Raw genomic sequence first — 16816 nt, forward strand, 5'->3', positions numbered from 1 at the left:
TTTTTTACTCAACGCACAATTAAACTCTGGAATTTGTTGCCAGAGAATGTGGTTCGTGCAGGTAGTATAGCTGTGTTTAAAAAAGGATTGGATAAGTTCTTGGAGGAGAAGTCCATTACCTGCTATTAGGTTCACTTAGAGAATAGCCACTGCCATTAGCAATGGTTACATGGAATAGACTTAGTTTTTGGGTACTTGCCAGGTTCTTATGGCCTGGATTGGCCACTGTTGGAAACAGGATGCTGGGCTTGATGGACCCTTGGTCTGACCCAGTATGGCATTTTCTTATGTTCTTATGTTCTTACATACTCCAAATAGGACTCTTGCACAAAGAGAAACTCCTATGTTTTATCGAAAGTCATCAATCCCATTATTCTTGGATTGCCCTGGCTCATGTTCCATATTACATCCATAGATTGTGAGGCTCTGTAGATTGCCTACTGGGGATCTTCCTGTCAGCAATGTTGTCTCTGCCGAGTCATTCCACCAGTAATCCTAGCCCAGACATGGATCCCAGACCATCCACTGTCTGACCTGTCCTTGGTCTGGACCCAGATACTGCCTGCTCACTGATAATCCAGACCACTGCCCGAATCTCAGCTTCACCTGACTGCTCCTTACAGAACTGGCCTAAGCCCTGCTGCCCCTGGAACCCAAGGACTCAACCTGTGGGGAATGGGACTGGTATAGGTGAAGTTCCAGCTCCAGCCTCAGTAAGAGCGAGTTTACCAGCTGTCGACATGTGCCTGGCAGGTTTGCCTCAACCATGTCACAAATCAAGAGTTCACATCCATGACACATTCATCTTTTGAACTTATTCCTAGGTCAACTTTGTGTTGTCCTAATAAATTCAATTTCTTATATTGTTCTATATTTCTGGAATAAATATTTCCTGCTTTTATTTGACCACTTGCAGTGTTAAAAGTCTTTGGCCTCAAGTCTGCTCAAGGAGGATAACTTTAAAACATACAACGCACATGCCCATATATGCTAACATATAGGCACTCACAAAACTGATTATAAAATACATGCAAGACAAAAAAAGATGAAGAAACTTCCACTCAAATATGACAAAATGTTTAAACAATGTCTAGGACTATTCTAATTATTTAAAAAAAATGGAGGAAAATGACCTCAGACTTAAGACAGTACTTGTTCAGTCGAACTATGATTGTCAGTGTTTTCTTTTTTTTTTTTTTCAATTCTTTATTTATTCAATTTTTCTTATACAAATTAGGAAAACATTAAATTAACCATACAGGTGATATTACACAATTATACTGTAATAATATAAACAAGGAAATTAAGAGTAGAAACCTCACCATCATATTATTATTCCATTTATATTTGAACAGCAGCCATTTTTTATATAGAAACTTAAGGCCTGGGGGCAGTGAAATCTTTAAGAAGATTACAGAAAGAAAAAACTAAACAATCCTTTGTCACGGGCACTAACATAGATTAAACTCCAGGATTTTAAGTTTAAACCCTCTCCTCATTAGGAGTAATTGGGGAAGAAGTAGTGGGTTGCTGGGATTCCACGAATTTTTGAAACTGATCAAACTGAAGAAAAATAAAAACCTCTGTGCCTCTTTTTAAAATACACTTACACGGATAACGTAAGAAGAAAGAAAATCCTAAGGCTATAACCTTCTGTCGCAAAGTAAGAAATTATTTTCTCCTGATTTGAGTGGCCTGCGCCAAATCAGGAAATAACTTAACTGGCTGGCCATAGAACATTACGGGAAACTTCCTGAAATAAGATTTCATTACATTATTCACATCCTGTTTATATATAAATGATGCCAAGAGAGTATTCCTCTCTATAACATCCGTAGAATTTTCCAAAAAACTAGTCAAGTTTGCTGGTATATTTACAGAATTTATTCCTCTAGAAGAAGCTCTCTTATTCAAAAAGTAACAACAATTAATAGAGGGAATATTATCTAAAGGAAAAGAGAGAGCTTATGTAAGAAATCTTTTCAATGTAATAAAAGAAATCTCTCCAGCAATTTTTGGAAAATTTAAAATCCTTATATTAAGATATTTAGAACTGTTTTCAATAGCTTCCAAACGTCTTGAACAGGATATCTGATCTCTAATAATAGTCCCATTTAAATCTTGTATTGCCTTTATCTTGTTCTCTGCCACACCGACTTTATTCGAAATTTCTCTTGAATTGCATCAGTTTTCTGTTGAAAATTATAGGCAACAGAGTCCATTTTTTTTCCACCCTATTCAGTGAGGCCCCGAGCCCCACCACCAATTCCCAAATAGTCTCCAAAGTAATGGACTCCAGTCTAGGTGGTATTACCGTCAACTCACCCCCAGGACTTGATGCCATCTGGGCACAGTGATCCTCTGGAGACACCCCCTCTCTCACATTCCCTCTGGGGTTCTCCAGCAGTCCAGTCTCCTCTCCTCGATTGCCATGGACAATCTCCTCCATGGCGTCTGGGGAGTTCACAGCGTTCGACACTTCAGTGGAGACTATCCCCTCCTGCCTAGTCGCCTCCTCCGCGTCATTGGTGGGCGCCTGGGCTGTGTCTCCACCGGGATCTCGCTGGGCTGGGGGCTGATGCTGGTCGGAGCTCAGGGAAGCTTCCTCCAAGGGAACTCCCCACTCTCCTTTGCAGGGGAGATCTTCTGGAGTGAGCAAGAAACGCTCGATGTCAAGCTGAGTAAGTGGCGGTAAGGATTCAGAAGGGTAAATCCTTACTTTGCCTTTTCTTTTTGCAGGCATAGCGCAATATTCTTTCAGGAAAAGAAGAAAGGATTCAGCACGAGCATTCCGTGTCTCGTACTATGCCACCATCTTGCCTCCTCATCAGTGTTTTCTTATAATCATTGGTCAAAAAAACCTCCACCCATCCATGCATCATTTATTAATCTCCATTCTTAATATTAACTTGAACTTTTTAATTTTTCTATATTTTTTATGTTGGCCAATTGTTTTGCCAAAGAGGCTGCTTCAGAGTGGGACTATTTGCCTCGAGTCTTTATTTCGGATTTTTATATACCGACATTCTCAATACAAGTATCGAATCAGGTCGGTTTACATATAACAAAACTTTCGCACAAAAGGCGTTACATGGAAAAGCGTTTCTTAACATATAACGTATAACATATAGCATATAACCTATAACATAGATATTAATAATAAATTATATATTACATAGATAATTATAATAATAACTCGTCAACGGGACGTAGGTAAATGTTCGGCATGTTTATTTCTCTGAATCCATGCAACATGCATGTGTGAGTAGAAAATGAGCAAATACGTTTATGCACTTATCCGGATAAGTTTAAAAAGCTATCTATCTGGCTAATTCTAAAAACCACTACTTACCTGGCTAAATTAGATAGCTGGATAAGTAGCAGTTTACAGATTTGTCTGGCTAACTTAGCCAAATAAGTAACATTTTAAGGCTTGTTCAGCTAAATAGCAGATTGCGGCTACTTAGCTGGATAAATTTGAACTTCTCCAAGTAAGCGCTGCTATTTAGCCAGGTAACTCAGAATTTATCTGGCTAAGTACAGCACAACAACTATTTAGACAGATAAATTGGCATTTAGCCAAATATGTGCGCAACTGCTATACCCACGTATTTGTAAATCACATTTTAAAGTGATATGCAAATAGATGTAACACACGTAAATTAGAAGCATTTACACTCTCTGTGAGTCGGCTTTTACATGCATATGTTGCAAGATTTTCTAACATATGTATGGCAAAGAAATTACCAGTTTTACCAATTAGTTTACCAGTTTGCCCAGTCCATCTGCAGGACATCGAGATCCTCCTGGCTCTTCAGCCTGAAGTCCTCCCAGAGCCCCACCCAGTCAGTATTTTACTTTTAAGAAGTTAACAATGACTTGTTCCAGATATTGAGCAGGACTAAATAAACATAGGTAAGCTGACAAATTTACATATTCAAATTGCTTATAAAATGGCTATTTACTGGCATAAATGTTGGCCCCACCCCAGAATGTCCCTGAATCTGCCCCCTTTTTTTTATCCATGTAAATTTACTCACGGACCCTGATTTACACATGTTGAGTAGCATATGTTCACGTATATGCTACTTTACACACATAGCTGCAAATTTTCCATGTGCAACTTGTGAAAATCTACCTTTAATTGTGGAGGTTATACACAGCATTTGGTTTCCTGTGGCAGCCCAGGAACTATGTGAAAAGTTAGAAAATTCAGCAATAACATTTCTTAAATTCAGCAGCAATCTTAAGACATATTTGCATAAATTTGCACCAATTGACACATAAAAGATAGCTTTTATTTTACTTAAAAAAAAACTAAAACTAATTTTGTAAATGTATTTTGTAATTGGTACAGGGAAGGAAAGGGAAACAGTATGGAGACTGGATCACAGGAATGGGGGAGGGGAAGAGAAGATGGAAGGAAAGGGGAAGGAAGAGAACTAACATCTATCACACGCACAAATACCAAGTCACTATCACCTGTCTCTTTCCTTCACATACCTGTATTTCTCCCCATCTCAAGTCACAGGTGCACTTCTCCCATCACTTTTCTCATGCAAACCTCCCCTTTTTCACACATATTCTGCCTCTCCTTTCACACACACACACACACACACCTCTTACCTATTCCCTATCATGTTTCACAGCCACACTCCCCTTCTCTCCCAGAAACACAAAATATGCAAACCCCTCAAATTTACCTCCATCGTAACTGATCCACATTCAATCCCCAGCTGGTCCATTCATATATTTCCCCAGTCCATCCCCCACCCTTTCATCGATTTCCCCATATTCTTCCCTGCCCCCTATGAATTTATTTAAAATCATTTATTGATCACCTTTCAGACTTTCATGCAAAGCGATTTACAACATGAATTCTGAATGATCTCTCACTCTCTCATCCTGCTGAGTTTTACTGCTCTTACTCTCCCCCAAGGCACTAATCTGGGTGAGCAGAAGGCAGCATGATGTGGTACCTTGGGTCATCACTCAGGGCCTGTCTGTCATGGCGTCCAAAGTTATAGTACATAAGAACATAAGAAATTGCCATGCTGGGTCAGACCAAGGGTCCATCAAGCCCAGCATCCTGTTTCCAAAAGAGGCCAAACCAGGCCACAAGACCCTGGCAATTATCCAACCACTAAGAAGATCCCAAGCTACTGATGCAATTAATAGCAGTGGCTATTCCCTAAGTAAACTTGATTAATAGCAGTTAATGGACTTCTCCTCCAAGAACTTATCCAAACCTTTTTTGAACACAGCTACACTAACTGCACTAACCACATCCCCTGGCAACAAATTCCAGAGCTTTATTGTGTGTTGAGTGAAAAAGAATTTTCTCCGATGAGTCTTAAATGTGCTACTTGCTAACTTCATGGAATGCCCCCTAGTCCTCCTATTATTCGAAAGTGTAAATAACCGAGTCGCATCTACTCATTCAAGACCTCTCATTATCTTAAAGACCTCTATCATACATATCCTTCCTCAGCCATCTCTTCCCATGCTACTGCTGCAATTAATACAAATGATAGAGGAAGAGGACACATCCTGAAACACAACCATTCATGTCTTTCTCGTGCCTGCAATATGCATTGGAGGGAGGGGGATCGTGTACTTATGTACATATCCACACCCATCCCCCTAACTGCCCAGAGAGCCGCTGCTTCCTGCACTGCATCCGCCCCCAAGCATTCATTTGCAATCTGCAGGGGATACCACAGTGAAGGGCAGATTGTATAGCCCTTTCTGTGGCTGCAGAATCACTGGAGAGAGACTGGTGCCTTAGTTATAGTCGTACTTCCCATGTCTCACTATGGTCCTGCTCTGCACGAGGTTATAAAAAGAATTTGGTAAAAAGCCTTCCCAGGTTATCTGAATTCACAATGGCTGGAGTTACTGAGCAGAAACTTTCTTAAACTTTAAACACAAGACATGAAAAAAAAAATAAAAGCTATACTGATTTTCATTGTTCTCGTTTGCAAGTACAATATAATACACCTGCACAAGTTGACTTTTTTTTAACATCTCATTTAAATCTGAAGATGTAGATTTTATTGGAACTAGCTGTGAATTCCACTGCACTTTACTCTCTAACACTTTTTTTTATTTTCCAGTTTCCTTTGACCTCTCTCCCATGTGCCATTTTTGTTTTTACTAGATACGTGTAGCAGTCGTTGTTTGCACAAATGGCCTCTCTTCTCCAGCAAGGGTCTTACTATGGGGGACTCTTTTTTCCTGCTGTGAGCTTTGCTTGGCCTCTCTTCCCATAATGTTCCACAGTAGAAATCATTCTGGCACCGTTCAATTTCCTCTTAGTAGAAATGTTGTCATTGACCGTGCCCTTGCTTCTTATACAAGGAAGGTGATAATAGGCTTGTTATTTATATTCACAGTCTTGTTAGAATGCATGTTTTGCTACTGGACCACTGCCTAAATGGCAAATCTATAAAACGTGTAATTCTATCATGGCCAAGATAGTTGAAGGGATTCAGATTTGTCCTATTAGTTCTGTTGGAAGAGATTTACCAAGGGGTGATAATAGGTTTGAAAGTGATATTAGCAATCTTTTTGTAATAAATTACATTGTGCTATCATGGGCATGCTCTGCACAGGGAAGAAGTTATCAGCTCAGTAAAATGAAAGGGTGTGGAGAACTTGATATCCTATCCTTCTGGTACAGCAGAAGGTCTCCACAAACACAACTGGGTTCAACCCTGGGTTATGATTTCAAAGTATGATAAGGACTGATTGACTGTCTTAGATCATTAAAATGTGCTGAAGGAGAAAGTCAATAAGCTTTTTGGGATGCTGAAAGTTTTTTTGTTATTAGTCTTTGCCAAGGGGAATTTTGAATTGTAATGATATAGCTTTTGTATACTTTTAGTATAGCAAACTTTTAAAATGTCTCTCTGCTGATAAAAGTCCCTTTCCTAAATTCCTAGCTTATTTCTGATCAATGTAATTATTTAAAATCAATTTTAAACTTGATAATATAAGTATATATTTTAAAAAATATAAAGCTTAGAATGTATTATTTCTGTAACTGGGATCAGCTGACACTACTGAGTAAATTTTCAAACAGCTGTTGAGCAGGGAACAAAGTTGGATAAGTTGTGGCTAACAATTAACCTAGGTCACTTTAGCTGGTTATAATTTTACCAACTATCCAGCTGCTGAGAGGCTTACTAAAAATGTAACCTTTCCTTTGTACTAAAATACTCTACCAACTCCAACATCTGATGCAGAAAGTTACCTTCCCAATTGTCAACTCAATCCTCCCTCCTAAACAATTGTTGAAAAAGGCTATCCAGATCCTCTCCTCCTAGAAACCCTCCAAAAAACCCAAATGCCAAGCCAACTGGATGACACAGACTTATTTCCTACTGACCTGGTAATTGGGGCAGGCAGAATACTCTGCTCAGCCACCCTCCTATTTAATTAGATAGCATAAAGAATTGAAACCATATTTGGATATCATGGCCACAGCCATTTATTAGATATCTAACAAGGAAGCAAGCATTTGTTTGATGTAAATTGGTATATTTATCTGTAACATCTGTGTTTATGTCATATTTGGTGTTACTTTTATAAAACGCTTTGTAGCCTTTTGGGAGAGGCAGTTAATAAATCCAGAAATAAATAAATAGGGTGCTAAAGCCTAGACTAGCCTATCATATCCTTGGGAGTTGCCATCTGTTTTTCATGATCACTCCCGCAGGACACAAAAGACCTCACATTTGCTGTTACGTGTGCCGTCCATGGCAGACCCGCAGTGCAGCCCCCTCACCTTCTCATGCAGACTCCAGCTCCTGGTTCCTCCTCGCTAGTGGTGGTGGGCCGCCGGTTCCGACCTCGGGCCGCCCCTGGCAGTGCATTGGTTACCAGTACTGCAGCTCAAGATGCCATTGCTAGTCGGGCCTCTCCATGTGGTCCGTGGAGAGATGCCATTACTCGCACCGTGCCCCTCCCTAGGCTTGCGCTCATCCTGATCCTTATGAAGGGCCCTCGGCGGGAACCTGGCCACAGCCCTGGATGATGACATCAAACTCTTCAGTGTATTTAAGCTCAGGCTTTGCTCCATAGTGTTGCCTTTGCAGCAGGTCTCCTCGCTATTAGAGTACTCGTTGCTGCTAGGGAATCCTCTCTAATCTTCGTTCCTGACCTCCATTGTTCCCGGTTCTTGTCTTCGTTCTTTCTGCCCTGTCTATGTGTTGGACTGCCTCTATGGATATCGACTTTGCTTTGCCTGACTATGCTTCAGCCTATCTCCAGACCCAGACCCCTGCTATGCCTGACTACCACTAATGACTTCTCCATGATCAGACTATTGCCTTGATTGACTAACGCTATTGATTTTCTCCGAGATCTGAACTCAGCATTGCTTGCCACGACCTCTGCTTTGCCACCAGCCCTGATCAAAGCCTGTTATTGATGCCTCCTCTAGCCTACTTCCTAGAAGTGAACTTATTAGGCTCCAGCCTATCTTTGCTCTAGTGCCTCCAGCTAATCTCAGTTCCATTGGCACCCGAGTTCCAGTACCGAACCCAGTCCAGGATAGGACTAAGCCACCTATTGTCTGCTGTCTCTGGGCTGAACTAACTTTTCTTGTCAACCAACCTCGGGGCCCACCTAAGTCCTGCCGGCTCCGGCACCCAAAGGCTCAACCAGCGGGGAACGAGGGCTGGTATAGGTGAAGCTCCGGTGGCCTCTACACCTTCAGCCCACTCCACCTGCCGATGGTGGGAACCCGTAGGCCCTCACCTATCAGTTGCGTCAACCCCAGCTTGGCCCAAGGGTCCACCTCAAATGCAACATTTGCTCTGCAATCCTTGACATGTTACACTATCCTGGAAAGGGACCCAGTCAGGAAGGCTATCCTGCAACAAGTCTACCAACTGCCCTTCCTGTTGTCAGCAGTCTGACCTGCTAGGTGTCTTTGTGGCCCAAACTCCTGGGCCCATTGTCCATCACACCCTGTGACATTGTTCCTTGTACCAAGGCCATGACCCTCGCCACACCTCCATTTGCATCTTCTGGTCCTTCCCCTAAACTAGTCATCGCTCCCTCTTTAGTGAGGGCAAATGTAGCGCCGGCGCCATTTTGAAGATTGGCAATACGGCCCGCTTGCAGGAGGTCGCTCCCGGACCCCCGCTGGACTTTTGGCAAGTCTTGTGGGGGTCAGGAGGCCCCCCCAAGCTGGCCAAAAGTCCCTGGGGTTCCAGCAGGGGTCCGGGGGCGATCTCCTGCATGCGTGACGTCAGGAGCCAGGAACCAAAATGGCGCCGGCGCTACCTTTGCCCTGTCACATGAGAAGGGCAAAGGGCCACCGGCGCCATTTCTCTTAATGCAGTCATGGCCAGAGAGAGGGAGATCGCGTTGGGACCCCCCCACTGGACCCCAGGTAATTTAAAACATTTTGGGGGGGGGGTTCGGGAGGGTGGGGGATTTGTTTTAAAGGTTCGGGGTGGGTTTTAGGGTTTTTTTTGGTGTGCTGGTTTTCCCGCCCCTTATTTAACGATACAATACAAATGCCCCTGACGATAAATCGGGGGCATTTGTATTGTATCGTGCACTCTAAAGATTTTGGACGATTTTAAAATTATCTGTCGATAATTTTAATCATTCAAAAATGATTCACATCCCTAGTAGATTGCATTAAACATGTTAGCAGTAAGGTGGACTGCTAGTCCAGAAGTTTATGCTATATCTGGGAGTCAAAGATTAGTGGACCTCCTCTGAGCCAGTCTGAATCCAGGTACACATCTACAAACATTTGATTCAAATTTATTGTGAAGTAATCTGTCAGTTCTAACCCAAGTTCTGATGGTCTAAAATTATGAGCCACATTGGCAAGGAAATGTTATGAAGATAAGACAAATCAAGAGGAAGAAAGAGAGAAAGGCTGATGCAGTAAGACGCTTGCTCAAAACAGGCCCTAGCATTGAGTACCCATTGCCTAATGCACGCACATATCCCCATGGGCGTCTGTAGGGTCTGTGGCGTTCAAAACTATTTTATTGTATCAGGCGCCCACCCACACTTGGAACAGCAATATAATATATTGCTGAATATATTATATTAGGCACCCATTAGTACTGGCATCTAAACTGTATGGCCGTAAACAAAGTGGATGAAGTCAATATACATTTATTTTTTCCCATTGCAAGCAGTAGAGATGTGCATTTGTTTTTTCCGAATTGGAAAATTTCAACAAAATTGTCCAATTCGACATGTTTTGGGGAGCCCGAAAAACGATCAGATTTTCCCGTTTTTCGGGTTAGCGCGCGCTAACAAAAACGAACAAAAAGTAATAAAATCTAACAGTTTTTGTTAGCGTGCGCTAACCCAAAAAATATTTTTCGTGAAAAAACCCCCCAAACCACAAAAAAACATTTCCCACGACAGCCGTAAAACAAAGAACGACACAAACATTGTAAATTAAGGAGCCACAGTGATAAAAAGGAGGACGACATGCTTATCGCAGCACAGAGGACCATATTTTGTAATGTTTCTCATGAGCCCTTGACTGTGAGTTAACTTTACTCCACCTTCAGTACTGGAGTTACATTCCTGGTGTTAAAAAGTGGTCATTGGGTGTCTAGCCTTTGAGCGTACTTTCCTGTATCAGATGGCAATAGCTAATGTCCTTATCTGCGGTAGGGGCTAGTTGGAACGCATTTGTTAGCACACACATTATGGATGTGCTAATCTTCTTATTGCATTGGTTGATAGTCTTGCACATTCGAAACACACATCCAACTGCGAGTAAACCTTTATGCTGGGCTGGGAGTACTTCACTGCATCAGCCTCAGAGAGAGAAACGGATAGACAATTTTTTTTTTTTTTTTTTTTTATTAAGTGGGTCTCAATTCTAGTAACTGGGAACCCTGGAATTAACAGACCCTATTTATTTATTTATTTATTTATTTATTTATTTAAAGATTTGATATACCGACAACCGTTTGCACATGGTATTGGTTTACATATAACTTGGAACTATGATAGCATTGAGGCATGGCCTTTACAAAGAACAAGGAAAACACGAAAACAGTTAAAGAATAAACGAGGGTGCAGCTTAACTGGGAACGGATAACCAAAAATACCTAAATATATCTCATGGAAATTGATTGATATCATCCTGAAAATCAGTTCACTCGTGGGGTGGATCAGCAGAGCTTTAGTAACGAAAGGCGTCTAAAGTTTGTCAGCAACTTATAAAGCATAAGTACAGCAGTATAAAACCCAACTTGGCATACAGCTCTCTATTTTCAAGAATGTTTTGATAAAGACTATAAGGAGCATTGATGAATTACTCAGTAATCAGTTTGCTATGGACTTAATCAATAAGGGCTTCTAGAAGAAATTAGAAGTCACAGGCCTCAGAAACTATTATACATACCAGACACTTGAAAGCTGTAAGATTGTCAAGGAGCCAGATTGCTCTGTAGCCAGAAAATGCTGGCTTTTCAACAAGCTACTTCCCTTTGTTCTATGCAAGACTGGAACTGCAGCTGAATATCAGCCTGATATTTATTGGATGAAAAAACAATAGATACAGGTTTGAGGGATACTGAAAGTTAGGGTACACGAGATCAGGAAAGAAGAGAAGAGCTGTTAGTTGGGAGATAGCTTTGTAAGAAGCAAGCTTGCTGTACACTTGCTGTATTCAGTCTCTGTTTTTTGCTGTATGATCTTAGAACTAAAGAAAAACAACTGAGCTCTACCCGTGAAGTCGGAGGTTCATACAAAGACATTTAGGAGGAGAAACCCTATTGAAAACAGGGCTTATAGGATCAACTAGGTGACTTGCATTGACATCTGGAAACGATGCACGCTGGAGCTGTACTTAAATACAATTTTACTGTTTTTCACTTTATTCTTAGTTGGTGTAATATCTTTGTCAATTCTAATTTTCCTTTGTGGTTTCCTCCCTCACCTCCTCCTGGCGAGCATGATCAATAAAGCTATTCTGCTCATGCCACCTTTTGGGCACAGGGAATCAGCTTTTTCCTCTAATAGTTTAGATCTCCTTTTTCACGGGACATTATTTCTTAAACAGATAAAAGTCGGTACATTTCTAAGCATCCAAGGTGAGTTAAACTATAATGGAATGAAAGGAGACATAGCAGGCCATTTAGCTTATCAGCAGTCTAACCACAGGATAAGAAAGAGAGGTGACCTCCAAGCCCCCTGCACAGCTGCCTCTTCAGAATGTCAAGACTACAAGTGTTGCTGCTTAGAATGTCTTCCACAGCTTGACAGCTGGATCCTGTGACTTCTATTCACACAGGACAAGAATTGGAAAAATGCACAGAGGAAAGGAACACCAGCATGGCACTCTTTTCCTTCCTTCCTATATCAAATATAAGCATTGTATTTTATAAAAGTATTAAAAGTAAAGTGTGGACATACAAACCCCCACCCCCCTCCCAAAAAAAACCGGAGAGAAGCATATTTTACACTTGGCTCTTATTTTAAGTAAGTGGGATTAATGCAATATACAGTCATTGGGATAATGTATATGAATATTAATATTTAGTGTATGAATACTTTTCACAAAGCTGCAGTGCAGGAAAGTATGCAGGTACTTTTATACCCTTGTAAGTGTTATAGATTTTCAAACAGAAACAACAGGGGTAGTTTCATTTTGAAAATTTGCAACATTTAGATACAAAAGTACCTACATTTTTTGCCCCTATTTATATGAATAATTTTAGGTGAGGATGCATAGCTACTGAAATATTCAACAGACATACATAGATTTCTCCCCTGAGCAAGTTATGTTCCATGGAATGCCTACATTGAGAATGATTAAGTGTAAACATCTAGAGGTCGATATTCAAAAGATTTATGCTGGTAAAATTGGCTTTTACTCACATAAATCTTCCTAATTAAAAATATACTACATGGCGAGGACAGGTTAAAATATTTATCGGGACAGCACCACATTGAACTAAATATGTGCGGAGAAGTTGCTCTGCACACATAGTGTAGCTGTCTTTAAAGTTATATAGAAATTTTTTTTATCTGAATAACTTTAACCAGATGTTCAGTGGAACACTTATCTGAGTAAATTCAACTGAATATCTGGATAAAGCTGCCCAGATAACTTAACTGTTTGACAGATTACTGAAAATGGGGTCTCTTTATCAAAGTAGGCATACAATATGCATAAAGCTAGTGCTAAAATCCTTCTATTCATATTAAAGTTACATTTTATGAAAAGATAATGAGATGCAATACTATGCAAATTAACTTATTATTTATCACCAAGGTTAAAAACAGACACATATTAAATAGTGGAAATGTTAACACACATGCATTAATGCAAAAAAATATTACTATATCTCAAAAGATGTAGTTAAAATGTTATGTTAATAGGTTTATTGATTAGTGTGATCTAGCACATTTAACTTATAATTATTTTATGAAAAGCATGTTAACGTCAGTATTAATACTTCAATGTTAACACACCATGATAGACAGACCTTCTAAGTTGTAGAATTAGCAACTCTGTGCAGGGAAATGTTCCTACAAGGGTTAGGTGGCTTAGATGTCTCTTGAAAACTGCCCTTCAACTGTCTCTGTGCAAACGGTTAAGGGATATTTTAAATTTAGGACTCTTGCTGTGAGAGCTATTTCCTATATTCTGTATAGCTTTACATTTGTGCTTTTCTAATTATTTATTAAGCGGTCAATACTGAGTACTGCAGTGGGTGGTTAGCCAGGTAAACTCACGCTAACTTCAGCCAGGATATCCAGCGGAGCGTAAACAGGTAGGTCTCCCACTGAATATACCTGAGTAACTTTATCCGGCTAACCTTTGGACAGCATTCGCAGTGTCCAGATTTAGCCAGGTGAGTTTAGTTGGCTGGCACTCAATATAGGCACTACGCAGCTAATATAGGCAATCACCCCTGGAATTCCTCCACCAAGTAATGATTTCACCTGGCTAAAATGTATCCATTTGGCGACCTGGGAAACTGAAAACTAGGGGTTTGTCCGATTAAGTCCCGAGCTTAGCTGGATGAACACCTTTGAATATCAACCTCTTATTTCCTACCGTGATTTCTTTAAAATGATTTTGCCATGCAGCGGATTTTAACAACTTTTCACAATAACCATACATAACTATTACCCTGGGGGGATAAGTCTCTGGCATTACGATGTGATACCTGGAAGAGGGAGAACATCATTGCTACTGTTTGTTGTTCCAGAGAACATTAGTTGCTTTCTGTGAAGAAGGATACACCATCAGTCGCAGGGTTTCAATTAAACTGGATGGTTTACAAAATAAGGAACACTGTACAACGGTAAGAGGAGAAATAAAGATGAGGGAAGGCAGTTCTGAAATGCCCCTATGTGGCTGGAAGCTCATTTGACAAAGGGAAAATGCCTTGTGGGGTTTCCCTATTACAATCGCACCAGTGCGCACAATATGGGTACAAATTATGCACAAAAAGTGTGTGTGGCGATCTGAAAATGCAATCATTGTGTGCACTTACCCTCCTCTTAGACCCCTCTCCAGCCAGGTTTGTGTGTGTAAAAGTATGCGTGTCGCAAACTGTACACATCTATATTTCTTTATTTATATTCTGGCTTTTGGCATTTCAAAGTGGATTATATTCAGGTACTTAAATATTTCCTTATTTTCAGAAGGCTTTCAATCTAAGGGGGCCATTTACCAAGCCACGATATTTGACTGTGGGAGGAGCTTTCCCACAATATTTTGCCTTTGGCATTTTCACAGCAATATTTTTTGTATCACGGAAAAAAACCCACCATCCAATTAAAGGGTCACACAACCTAAAAATATCCCCCTCCCAGTGTAAAACTCCCCCCCCCGCTGCCTATCGAGGTGTGCAGGCTTTAAAAAATAAAATAAAAGTAAGACTAAAATCACATGGCAATACCCCATCCCCACTGCCCAAACCACTTCCTTTTGAAGAAAATAACCCCCTTGTTAAAAAAAAAAAAAAGCAAGCTACACATTCTGTCCCCCAAGGCATCCTTTCCTTCAACCCCTCCAAAACGTTGAAAGAATTTCCCATGTCTACTGGAGCCCGGAATACCACTTAGCTTCAGGCCAGTTGACGTCTTTCAAAATGGTGCTGACCGCTCTTTGCTCTGGTCACATGACAGAAGAAAAGCACAGTGGGTGCCATTTGGAAAGATGGCATTGTTCAGCTCAGTGCCTAGGGAGTGCTGAGGGCCCCACTAGACACCAGGGATTTCTTCTAAATGTATGGGGTCATTGGGTTTGGCATGGGCCACTAGACTACCAAGGACTACTACTACTGTTGGGGGAATTCGGGGGGGGGGGGGGGGGGTGGCCATGGAGTAGGGTGCCTTTTGAGGGGGTTGGAACTGAAGGGTGGTTTACAACCCAGCAGGGATTTTTTTCAGAAAGGGAAGGGATTTGGTTAGGGGGGATGCATCAATGTATCGCTACATCATTTTTCTATTAATTTACACTTTTTTATGGCTGCGCCGTCTCTACAGGTGGCAGAGGTAGGTGAAGGGTCTAATCAGACCACTGAGCAGATTTTCCATATTGGGAGGGATATTTATTCTGGCAATGTGACCATTTAAGAAGCATCTCGGGGTCTTCAGGATGTGCATTCATGTCCCAATGCCCCTGGGATCAGTTAACTACTCCTGAGATTGCCTTAATTTATTTGCATAGGATTACCTTACATTTGTAAATTTTATGCATGGAAATGCATGCAAAGCAGCTAATTTCATTAAGGGGGTGGAGTTTGGGCCAAAATATTGTGTGATATCACTACAATATGGGTATACTACATGATAAGCAGCATTTTATGCATGATAAATGCCGTTTTTCACGTTATAACCTTACCGCAGCTTGGTAAATCTACCCCTAAGTTTGAACCTGAAGCAATGGAGGGTAAAGTGACCATGGAATATGACCCCTGGTTTCCCGAGTTTGCAGCCTGCTGCACACATATTTTATCAATACTGCAGGGTGGGAGGTGGATGGCAATAATCCAAACTGTTTTTACAGGAGTAAACTTGACCTCTGCTGCTGATGCAGCCTGCTTTGAAGACACAACTGTACAGGAGAGGCCAGAAGTACTTACTCCCACCTCTGCTGTAGTGACAGTGGCAGCAGCATGGTGCATCCCCCATTTGGCTCCCTAAGTAGCTACTCATCTTGCCTGGACGGGAACACAGAATTTGCATTTTGCCAGTGCTCTGTAGCTCTGATGGTGACTGCTGATATTTAGTCAAGGTCTTGGGAGTAATGAGATGTGCTGCCATTATCATTATAATATTTATTTATGGAAGTTAGATTAAGAGCTAAACTGACTTGGAAGCTTCTTAAAACCAGGAGGAGATTGCTAGATTCAACAGAAAATATATATATATATATATAAAAAAGCTACCATAGTGTATCATGCATCACCAATAAAACATTGCACTATTTTATGGGGAAAGAATAGAAGAGAAACAAATAAAAACCATAATGCAATCAGCTATCAACACCTTACTTATGGCTAAAAAGAATGTATTTTAAAGTGTTTTACTCAAGTAGATTTCACAAGATTCTTTTAACAGCTACATGGCAAACTAAATGTTGATAATCCTTGAATCAATGCAGTTCAAGTCTACAGTTCATGAGTTTACTGACAGTGAACAATATAAAGCAGATAGAAATGATCATCTAGGCATAGGCCAATGTTGCCAAATCAGATCCTCAGAAATCTCCCTCTACCTCCCAACAAGTTTGGTTTTCAGGATAACCAAATATTTAAATGAAATTGGCTCTTAAACTAAAGATATCACAATATAT

The sequence above is a fragment of the Rhinatrema bivittatum genome, chromosome 14 (genome assembly GCF_901001135.1).
Source record: "Rhinatrema bivittatum chromosome 14, aRhiBiv1.1, whole genome shotgun sequence".
NCBI classification, from domain to species: domain Eukaryota; kingdom Metazoa; phylum Chordata; class Amphibia; order Gymnophiona; family Rhinatrematidae; genus Rhinatrema; species Rhinatrema bivittatum.